Below are 10458 nucleotides of genomic sequence, written 5' to 3' on the forward strand. Positions count from 1 at the left end.
CTAGAGAAATGTCCTCACTTTGATGTGATATTTTCATACATCATATCTTTTGACTGAAACTGTATGGCAGTTGTCTTGGACTTATACTGAGATCTATCTGTGCAGAAGTGACTTTTCAGTTATCAGTGCCAGTGTAAAAATGCTCTACTAATAAATGTATTCAGTAACAAAATAATAGTGGTACAAAGACAAATCGTCTTCAGGTTGAGCATAGGCCTACTTTTATTTTCCTTTCAAAAGTGGCATTTTACAGTGACTATCCATACTGTTTGACGCACAGTTGGTAGTCTAGAAAAGTAGCATTTTGTAGCATTATTTTACAGGTTCGGCACCATAGAAACACAAATATGTGGAAACATGCTGTAAGTCTTTTCGTTCGCGCTCCCATTCATATGGCCTGACTCAGTCAACACCAACTTAGAAACAACATAGCAACGAGAACAGAAGCTCTGTCATCTCAGCTTGAATGGAATGCCATTCAAATCGTTGAACCACATAAAATGATCTTCCTCTTTGTACATCTGTAGATTACAGTTCAGATTTCTTTCCCATTAATGTTTATGCTGAAAATAAACGTCTTTTACATTAATGTATGTGATGTGCACAATAGTTGGTTGTTGTTTTGTTTTACTTGGCTAACTTAAAATGTAATGCCTTTCCCCAAACATAGCAGAACACTTAATTGTCTTTCATAGTCTCTTGTTAATTAGTATTCTGCACTCACTCTTTGAACACTTTTGCGCTTCATGCGCCATAAATCTACAGTCTTCTCTCAAGTGAAAATCTGGTTGTGCTACAGTGTCCACTATCGGTTGGATCAACATTGTCGCTCTTCACTCTGTGCCTTGCTTTAGGGGAAGAAATAATACTTTATTCACTATCTTTATCAGAACAGATCATAACTGTAATCTGTAAATCAACCATTTTAGATTTAGTGTTGTTATTGCGCCACAATACTCGCAGTGATGGATGTCATTTGGAGAGGATACTGCACTTTTGTTCTCACAACACTTGTTTTTCAAGGTAAATAACATGTAATATCAGTAGCTAATATATTAAATGACAACAAATATCGTTTTTTGCATGTTTAAACTCCTAGAACTAATTGTATTTGTCGATAAACAATGTCATGAATTAGCTTACTATTTGTCAGTACACAGGCTAGTCGCTAACTTGGCTGTATTACAGGAATTCTTAATTGAAGGTTTTAAAAAGTTCTGTTTCGTAAGTAAAGTTATGATGGTTACTAAACAGATAGGATAAGATTATGAGTTATGATGTTTCTACAATACAGGTCGCAGTTTAAAACAAAGTATAGCTCCACGAATGTATTTTTTAAATTCATAAATATGTAATAATGTTATTGCTACAGTGTTTAAATTTAAGGATATGGTCTTCTAACTTGATCAAGGCTGTTGTGTTTTAAGCTTCTATCTGTGAAGTTATTTGTATAGTGCTGTTTGCAGCAGATGTACTACAGACCTGCATTGGTGGCTAATTAATTGTGATTGAGCAATAATTTTTCAAAAGAGGGAAGGGAATCCAGGGAATCACTGCCAATTCCGTGATTATTGCCAATTTCCATGTATTTATTTATTTGATATGCAGCTGTGGGATAAGTGGGATAAAGTTATTGCAAGAAAATAAAGATACAGTCTCACAGTTATTATCACAACTTTAGCACCAGTATATTGATCAGGACTCAGAAGTCTCTGTCTTCTTGCTTAAAATCATTTAAAATCAAATCAATATTTCATATGTGTTAATGCAGTTATTTTGCTATAATGACTGTCTGACTGTACATTATCCCTAACATATCTAACATCTTAGAGTAACTTGCGTATTGTTCCCAAGCAAACTGACAGACCTGCATTGGTGGCTAATTAATTGTGATTGAGCAATAATTTTTCAAAAGAGGGAAGGGAATCCAGGGAATCCCTGCCAATTCCGTGATTATTGCCAATTTCCATGTATTTATTTATTTGATATGCAGCTGTGGGATAAGTGGGATAAAGTTATTGCAAGAAAATAAAGATACAGTCTCACAGTCATTATCACAACTTTAGCACCAGTATATTGATCAGGACTCAGAAGTCTCTGTCTTCTTGCTTAAAATCAAATCAATATTTCATATGTGTTAATGCAGTTATTTTGCTATAATGACTGTCTGACTGTACATTATCCCTAACATATCTAACATCTTAAAAAAATCACAGACATCTGTTAGGTTTACAGAATGCCATCCTTCTTGAATTTTGAAAAACGGAGGTTGGGTTCTGATCAAAGACAATATTCTGTACCTTGCCAAAAGGACATAAGGTACCGTCAGGTCAAATACAGATCAAACTTAACAAAAGATATACTATATAATTAACAATGAATGCTTATGTAAGCTGCATTCTGTGTTTGTGCATGTAAAATAGAGAATTAGGTATGTTCTTTAATGGAAAACAATAATACATTCAAAATATGCCTCTAAAACTGATTTAGGATTGAAGAAAGCCTGAAAGCTTTTAAAACAAGTGTTGTGTTTAACAGTAGATTATTCTTGAATTGCATAAACCTATACATCTGCAATTGTTTTTATATCCTGCAGACAGTTGTCTTGTTAGTGTGATTAGGAACTAGTTTAAAATATATATGAAAACCATTTCTATTAAAAATAACATTATTAAATATCACATGTGATATAGTAATATTTAATGTTTCTAATAAAGTACTGTTGACATACACGCTTTGCTGCAACTTGCAAAGGGGTGGAGGGGCACCTCCTTAACTCTTTTGCCAGATTTATAATCATCAAGCTAACTTTACCCGTTTCTTTTGACATACTACTTTGTAATGCTCTTCAGCAGAGGAAGAGATGAAAAACATGTCTGTGCAAGCATGTTGTTAGGGTGTAAAGCAGGCATATTTTGAGTGGGAGAGAGGAGAAAATGTGAGGTTGACATGCAAGCATTGAAATCAAAGCCAGAAACACAATATGGTATTGCAGTTTCTCACTTCTTCACAAACACACACACATAAGTTCATAATGACAAACTAAACTGTAAATATTTGATTAAATATTCTATACAGTATATACAATTTTGAATTTGAAGCATATCATATAAATGATTTACCATATGTACAAATAAATGTCTTTTGAAGGATCTGAGGCCATTGTAGCACAATAACAGATACATGACAGAGATACGAGGAGTGATACAGATTAAAGTATCACTTTTCCATACAATACTCCAGAAGAATCTCACATTTGCATTCCACTGTTATGCAGTGGTCTGGTACTGTGGGTTTAGTTGCAAGGTTTTTGCTACACAGTTAAGCAAATTGGCCACATTTACAATCACAGAACAAATGTTTGTCAAAACTCTACAAGATGCGACTATAAGATAACCAACAAGAAGTGGAAGACATGCCTGTGCAAGAGATAGGGTGTGACAGCTTTTTGAAAGTTATATTGAGCAGGTGTGTACTGAACAGCCAAACACGTTACATCAATTTGTTTTTCTGTGTTCGCTTTTGTTTTATTATCGTTATCATTATCTGTTACAACAAATATATAGACATCTTTGGATGCCCTTGAGGTCATTGTGGCATAATGGCATACGCAGATACATTCCAGAGATAAGCTAGCTTAAAATTGACAGCATTTCATACCATTGAATGTATATCTTATCTGCATTGCTCTGTTACAATTTTTTTGATGTATTTAGTGTTCTATGCAAATAAGCCAATAGGCAACAGCTGGTTTTTAGTCCCTGTCACAATTGTCCCTAATATAACAGTATCCATAAACAATAGAAAATGTACAATCTAACATGGAGCGCAAGCTCTCTCTCTCTGCTCTCCCACATGCAGTATAGGTATCATTAACATTACATGAGACAGGACCATAGAAATTGCTTGTAATTGTATATAAGCAGAAGCTCTCCCATAGGATATCTATCTAGATAACAGAGGATGTCCCCACCCGAAAGAGCATGATTGAGTTCCTATCTGTTACTGTCGCCCTCTTTCCATTGGCTGTGTATTTGTATCTCTGACCACAACCTTTTCTGTTCCCCCACAAGCATACAGTTATGGAAATTAGTCATAATGGTCATGGTGCAGCAACTGCACGTATCTTGCTTCAAAAAATGCAGCAGGAAGCTGAAAAAATGAAGGATGATCAGATAAATGAGATGATATTACCTTACAAACCATCTGCTAAATGAGATGAGTCACAGAACGAAACTCAAGTAGGCGAAACACTCTGCGCAGAACATCTAAATGATGCTCTGTTCGTTTGTACAGATTGCAGAAGTACATCTTAAAACATATCCCTGGAGGAAAATTGTGATTTGTGGTTTCCTGATTAAAGATCACAAACTTTTTTTTTGTCAGGAACTCTGAAATAAGAATAGGTGATTTTTTTTTGAAGAGCACTACATGTCATAAATGAAAAAAGAGCCATTGTGCAATTGATTCCGCCAAGTTGAGGCCACAAAATCTGAAGAGATTGCAGACAAATAGATAAGATGCAGACAACAGATTAATAAAGTACTGTTGACATACACGCTTTGCTGCAACTTGCAAAGGGGTGGAGGGGCACCTCCTTAACTCTTTTGCCAGATTTATAATCATCAAGCTAACTTTACCCGTTTCTTTTGACATACTACTTTGTAATGCTCTTCAGCAGAGGAAGAGATGAAAAACATGTCTGTGCAAGCATGTTGTTAGGGTGTAAAGCAGGCATATTTTGAGTGGGAGAGAGGAGAAAATGTGAGGTTGACATGCAAGCATTGAAATCAAAGCCAGAAACACAATATGGTATTGCAGTTTCTCACTTCTTCACAAACACACACACATAAGTTCATAATGACAAACTAAACTGTAAATATTTGATTAAATATTCTATACAGTATATACAATTTTGAATTTGAAGCATATCATATAAATGATTTACCATATGTACAAATAAATGTCTTTTGAAGGATCTGAGGCCATTGTAGCACAATAACAGATACATGACAGAGATACGAGGAGTGATACAGATTAAAGTATCACTTTTCCATACAATACTCCAGAAGAATCTCACATTTGCATTCCACTGTTATGCAGTGGTCTGGTACTGTGGGTTTAGTTGCAAGGTTTTTGCTACACAGTTAAGCAAATTGGCCACATTTACAATCACAGAACAAATGTTTGTCAAAACTCTACAAGATGCGACTATAAGATAACCAACAAGAAGTGGAAGACATGCCTGTGCAAGAGATAGGGTGTGACAGCTTTTTGAAAGTTATATTGAGCAGGTGTGTACTGAACAGCCAAACACGTTACATCAATTTGTTTTTCTGTGTTCGCTTTTGTTTTATTATCGTTATCATTATCTGTTACAACAAATATATAGACATCTTTGGATGCCCTTGAGGTCATTGTGGCATAATGGCATACGCAGATACATTCCAGAGATAAGCTAGCTTAAAATTGACAGCATTTCATACCATTGAATGTATATCTTATCTGCATTGCTCTGTTACAATTTTTTTGATGTATTTAGTGTTCTATGCAAATAAGCCAATAGGCAACAGCTGGTTTTTAGTCCCTGTCACAATTGTCCCTAATATAACAGTATCCATAAACAATAGAAAATGTACAATCTAACATGGAGCGCAAGCTCTCTCTCTCTGCTCTCCCACATGCAGTATAGGTATCATTAACATTACATGAGACAGGACCATAGAAATTGCTTGTAATTGTATATAAGCAGAAGCTCTCCCATAGGATATCTATCTAGATAACAGAGGATGTCCCCACCCGAAAGAGCATGATTGAGTTCCTATCTGTTACTGTCGCCCTCTTTCCATTGGCTGTGTATTTGTATCTCTGACCACAACCTTTTCTGTTCCCCCACAAGCATACAGTTATGGAAATTAGTCATAATGGTCATGGTGCAGCAACTGCACGTATCTTGCTTCAAAAAATGCAGCAGGAAGCTGAAAAAATGAAGGATGATCAGATAAATGAGATGATATTACCTCACAAACCATCTGCTAAATGAGATGAGTCCCAGAACGAAACTCAAGTAGGCGAAACACTCTGCGCAGAACATCTAAATGATGCTCTGTTCGTTTGTACAGATTGCAGAAGTACATCTTAAAACATATCCCTGGAGGAAAATTGTGATTTGTGGTTTCCTGATTAAAGATCACAAACTTTTTTTTTGTCAGGAACACTGAAATAAGAATAGGTGATTTTTTTTTGAAGAGCACTACATGTCATAAATGAAAAAAGAGCCATTGTGCAATTGATTCCGCCAAGTTGAGGCCACAAAATCTGAAGAGATTGCAGACAAATAGATAAGATGCAGACAACAGATGTCTATCATATGCAGACAACAGATGTCTTGCTGGTCATTTAAACCTTGAAAAGGTGTTTATGTTTGTTACAGATAAACCCTGTCTTGATTAAAATAGATCCAAACATTTTAAGCATTTCTTTGTTTCCTCATTTCACTGTTAACCTTAAAACTTGGTTTGTTGAAAAAAAAGAGAATTCTGCTGTTTTTTGTAAGGTACTCAGGGGATGTGCACACTCAAATGCCTACATGAACAAAGCTTATATCCTTCAGGTATCCTGCACGGAATGTGGTACAATTCACATACTTTCGATCATGATTTGCTACAGTATGCTATAATTACCTTTTCCAAGCAAGGTATTCATGTATTAATCAGCTACTGAAATGTAAAGATTTAAAATCAGGTACAGGTTTTTCGGTCTGAACACAATTCCTTTGGAAAACATCTGAAAAGGTGTCATCAGTATGGAGTCCTCTCAGCTTGTTTTTCCACATGTGGGCAACATATGGGTTGGCAGCATCTTAAAGGTATCTGGGTGCTGTGATGTCTTAGCTCCCAGCGAAAGATCCAGTGACCCTTTAAAAAGCATGCCTTCAGGCACGTTTGGTAGATCAAAAACAGGAAACAACATAGTAAACTTGGGAATGTGCTTTACAAGTACTTGTGTACCTCAAAGAGTGCGACTAAATCATGACTTGCACATTTTGCCCATAGAGATCGTGTTTGTTTGACAATATTAAAACAACACAGTTTGGCTGACATCAAATAAATAATACAATCAGTTATAAATCTACAAACTGCACATATTGCTTAGCTTAAAGATGAAAAGACAATGTTCTTTTGGACTTCACATGTGGTGCTGAGGCCAATGTTTATAGCTACGCCAGTCAAGTCTTTCAAGAGGATTTTCAGGTACATTACAGGTTTCACAAGAAAAAGAGGCGTCATCCCATAGGGCGTTTTATTAATACCACCCACATTCTTAGCTGACTGTTATGCTGTCTGACTTCTTAGGTTACTAAAACAGTGCTTATGTGCTACACAAAGGAGAAAGTTTCCTGTTCAGATTTTTTTTTTTTCAAACTAGAAACCAACACTGTGAAACTCCTTCTCATTGAATTTTCCAAGCAAGCCATCGAGGAAAATTTGTGTTTTGTACACAGGAAACTGAATCGGACGAGGACACATGCTGTAATTAGCTACTCAGTATATTCCTGTTTACGTAAGAACTCCACACCCAAGCACAATACTTTGTGTTATTAAGCAAAATGTTCATAAAACAATCCAAACAGATCGAGAAAAAAAAACCAAAATAACTGCAGATTTCACATCTCATTAAACCTGGCACACGTTATCTAAACGCAAGTTTAAAATGAAACACATGCTCGGAGACCTCCATGCAGGTGTGTGGGCTCTAAGCCAGCGCTGGATACCGTTGCACAAGATAAGCTTCATGGAGTCTCAACAAGGGCACGGGGTTTTGTCATGGTACTTGTTCTACTTGTTTCCCACACTGAGTGGGAATTAGGACAAGAGCTGTCGTGTGGAAGTGCTCCTCTTCAAAGAAAATGAGAACTGGTACTGAAAGTGCCTCAGGCACAGAGAAGCGGTCCGCGATAATGTACTGCAAGAAGAAAAAGGACGCAATGGCCAAGAGAGTCATTCATATTTACTAAAAAAGAGAGGGCTTTGTGAAGGAGTGCAATATGAGCCAGCTGAGATTTCCTTATATAGCTGACTTGCATAGGTTGCAGGAAGAGACAAGCTGCTCTTGAAGCAAAGAATTTAGCATGTTGATATATTAATCACGTATAGTCCAGGAACCAACCGTATGGAGGATGATTAATACAGTTTAGGCTTACATACTGTTCAAAAGTTTTCATTTACAGTTTTATTAATCAAGAATACATTAAATTAATCAAAAGGGACACGAAAGTAAAGACTTTTACTTTGTTACAAAAATCTATTTCAAATAAATGCTATCCGTTCTAAAGTTCTATTCATATCCTGAAAAATACATCAAGGTTAACCTAAAAATGTGAAGCAGCACAACTGTTTTCAACACTGAGAATAAGAAGAAATGTTTCTTGAGCACGAAATCAGCATGTTAGAAGGTTTCCGAAGGATCACGTGACACTGAAGGCTGGAGTAAAGTTCAGCTTTGCCATCATGGAAATAAATGACATTTTAAAATATATTTAAAAAGAAAATTGCTTCTATTTTCCTCATTTGTAAGTCTCTTTGGATAAAAACGTCTGCTAAGTGTAAATGTAAAACAGTATGTAAATGTAAATTATAATTATATTTTTAGCTACCATATTTTCTGATATAATACTGCTTTGGTAAGCATAAGAGACTTCATTGGAAAACATTGAAAAAAACAAACTCAAGTAGGCGAAACACTCTGCGCAGAACATCTAAATGATGCTCTGTTCGTTTGTACAGATTGCAGAAGTACATCTTAAAACATATCCCTGGAGGAAAATTGTGATTTGTGGTTTCCTGATTAAAGATCACAAACTTTTTTTTTGTCAGGAACTCTGAAATAAGAATAGGTGATTTTTTTTTGAAGAGCACTACATGTCATAAATGAAAAAAGAGCCATTGTGCAATTGATTCCGCCAAGTTGAGGCCACAAAATCTGAAGAGATTGCAGACAAATAGATAAGATGCAGACAACAGATGTCTATCATATGCAGACAACAGATGTCTTGCTGGTCATTTAAACCTTGAAAAGGTGTTTATGTTTGTTACAGATAAACCCTGTCTTGATTAAAATAGATCCAAACATTTTAAGCATTTCTTTGTTTCCTCATTTCACTGTTAACCTTAAAACTTGGTTTGTTGAAAAAAAAGAGAATTCTGCTGTTTTTTGTAAGGTACTCAGGGGATGTGCACACTCAAATGCCTACATGAACAAAGCTTATATCCTTCAGGTATCCTGCACGGAATGTGGTACAATTCACATACTTTCGATCATGATTTGCTACAGTATGCTATAATTACCTTTTCCAAGCAAGGTATTCATGTATTAATCAGCTACTGAAATGTAAAGATTTAAAATCAGGTACAGGTTTTTCGGTCTGAACACAATTCCTTTGGAAAACATCTGAAAAGGTGTCATCAGTATGGAGTCCTCTCAGCTTGTTTTTCCACATGTGGGCAACATATGGGTTGGCAGCATCTTAAAGGTATCTGGGTGCTGTGATGTCTTAGCTCCCAGCGAAAGATCCAGTGACCCTTTAAAAAGCATGCCTTCAGGCACGTTTGGTAGATCAAAAACAGGAAACAACATAGTAAACTTGGGAATGTGCTTTACAAGTACTTGTGTACCTCAAAGAGTGCGACTAAATCATGACTTGCACATTTTGCCCATAGAGATCGTGTTTGTTTGACAATATTAAAACAACACAGTTTGGCTGACATCAAATAAATAATACAATCAGTTATAAATCTACAAACTGCACATATTGCTTAGCTTAAAGATGAAAAGACAATGTTCTTTTGGACTTCACATGTGGTGCTGAGGCCAATGTTTATAGCTACGCCAGTCAAGTCTTTCAAGAGGATTTTCAGGTACATTACAGGTTTCACAAGAAAAAGAGGCGTCATCCCATAGGGCGTTTTATTAATACCACCCACATTCTTAGCTGACTGTTATGCTGTCTGACTTCTTAGGTTACTAAAACAGTGCTTATGTGCTACACAAAGGAGAAAGTTTCCTGTTCAGATTTTTTTTTTTTCAAACTAGAAACCAACACTGTGAAACTCCTTCTCATTGAATTTTCCAAGCAAGCCATCGAGGAAAATTTGTGTTTTGTACACAGGAAACTGAATCGGACGAGGACACATGCTGTAATTAGCTACTCAGTATATTCCTGTTTACGTAAGAACTCCACACCCAAGCACAATACTTTGTGTTATTAAGCAAAATGTTCATAAAACAATCCAAACAGATCGAGAAAAAAAAACCAAAATAACTGCAGATTTCACATCTCATTAAACCTGGCACACGTTATCTAAACGCAAGTTTAAAATGAAACACATGCTCGGAGACCTCCATGCAGGTGTGTGGGCTCTAAGCCAGCGCTGGATACCGTTGCACAAGATAAGCTTC

Source organism: Sinocyclocheilus grahami, unplaced genomic scaffold, assembly GCF_001515645.1.
Source record: "Sinocyclocheilus grahami isolate Dianchi unplaced genomic scaffold, SAMN03320097.WGS_v1.1 scaffold453.1, whole genome shotgun sequence".
Taxonomy (NCBI): domain Eukaryota; kingdom Metazoa; phylum Chordata; class Actinopteri; order Cypriniformes; family Cyprinidae; genus Sinocyclocheilus; species Sinocyclocheilus grahami.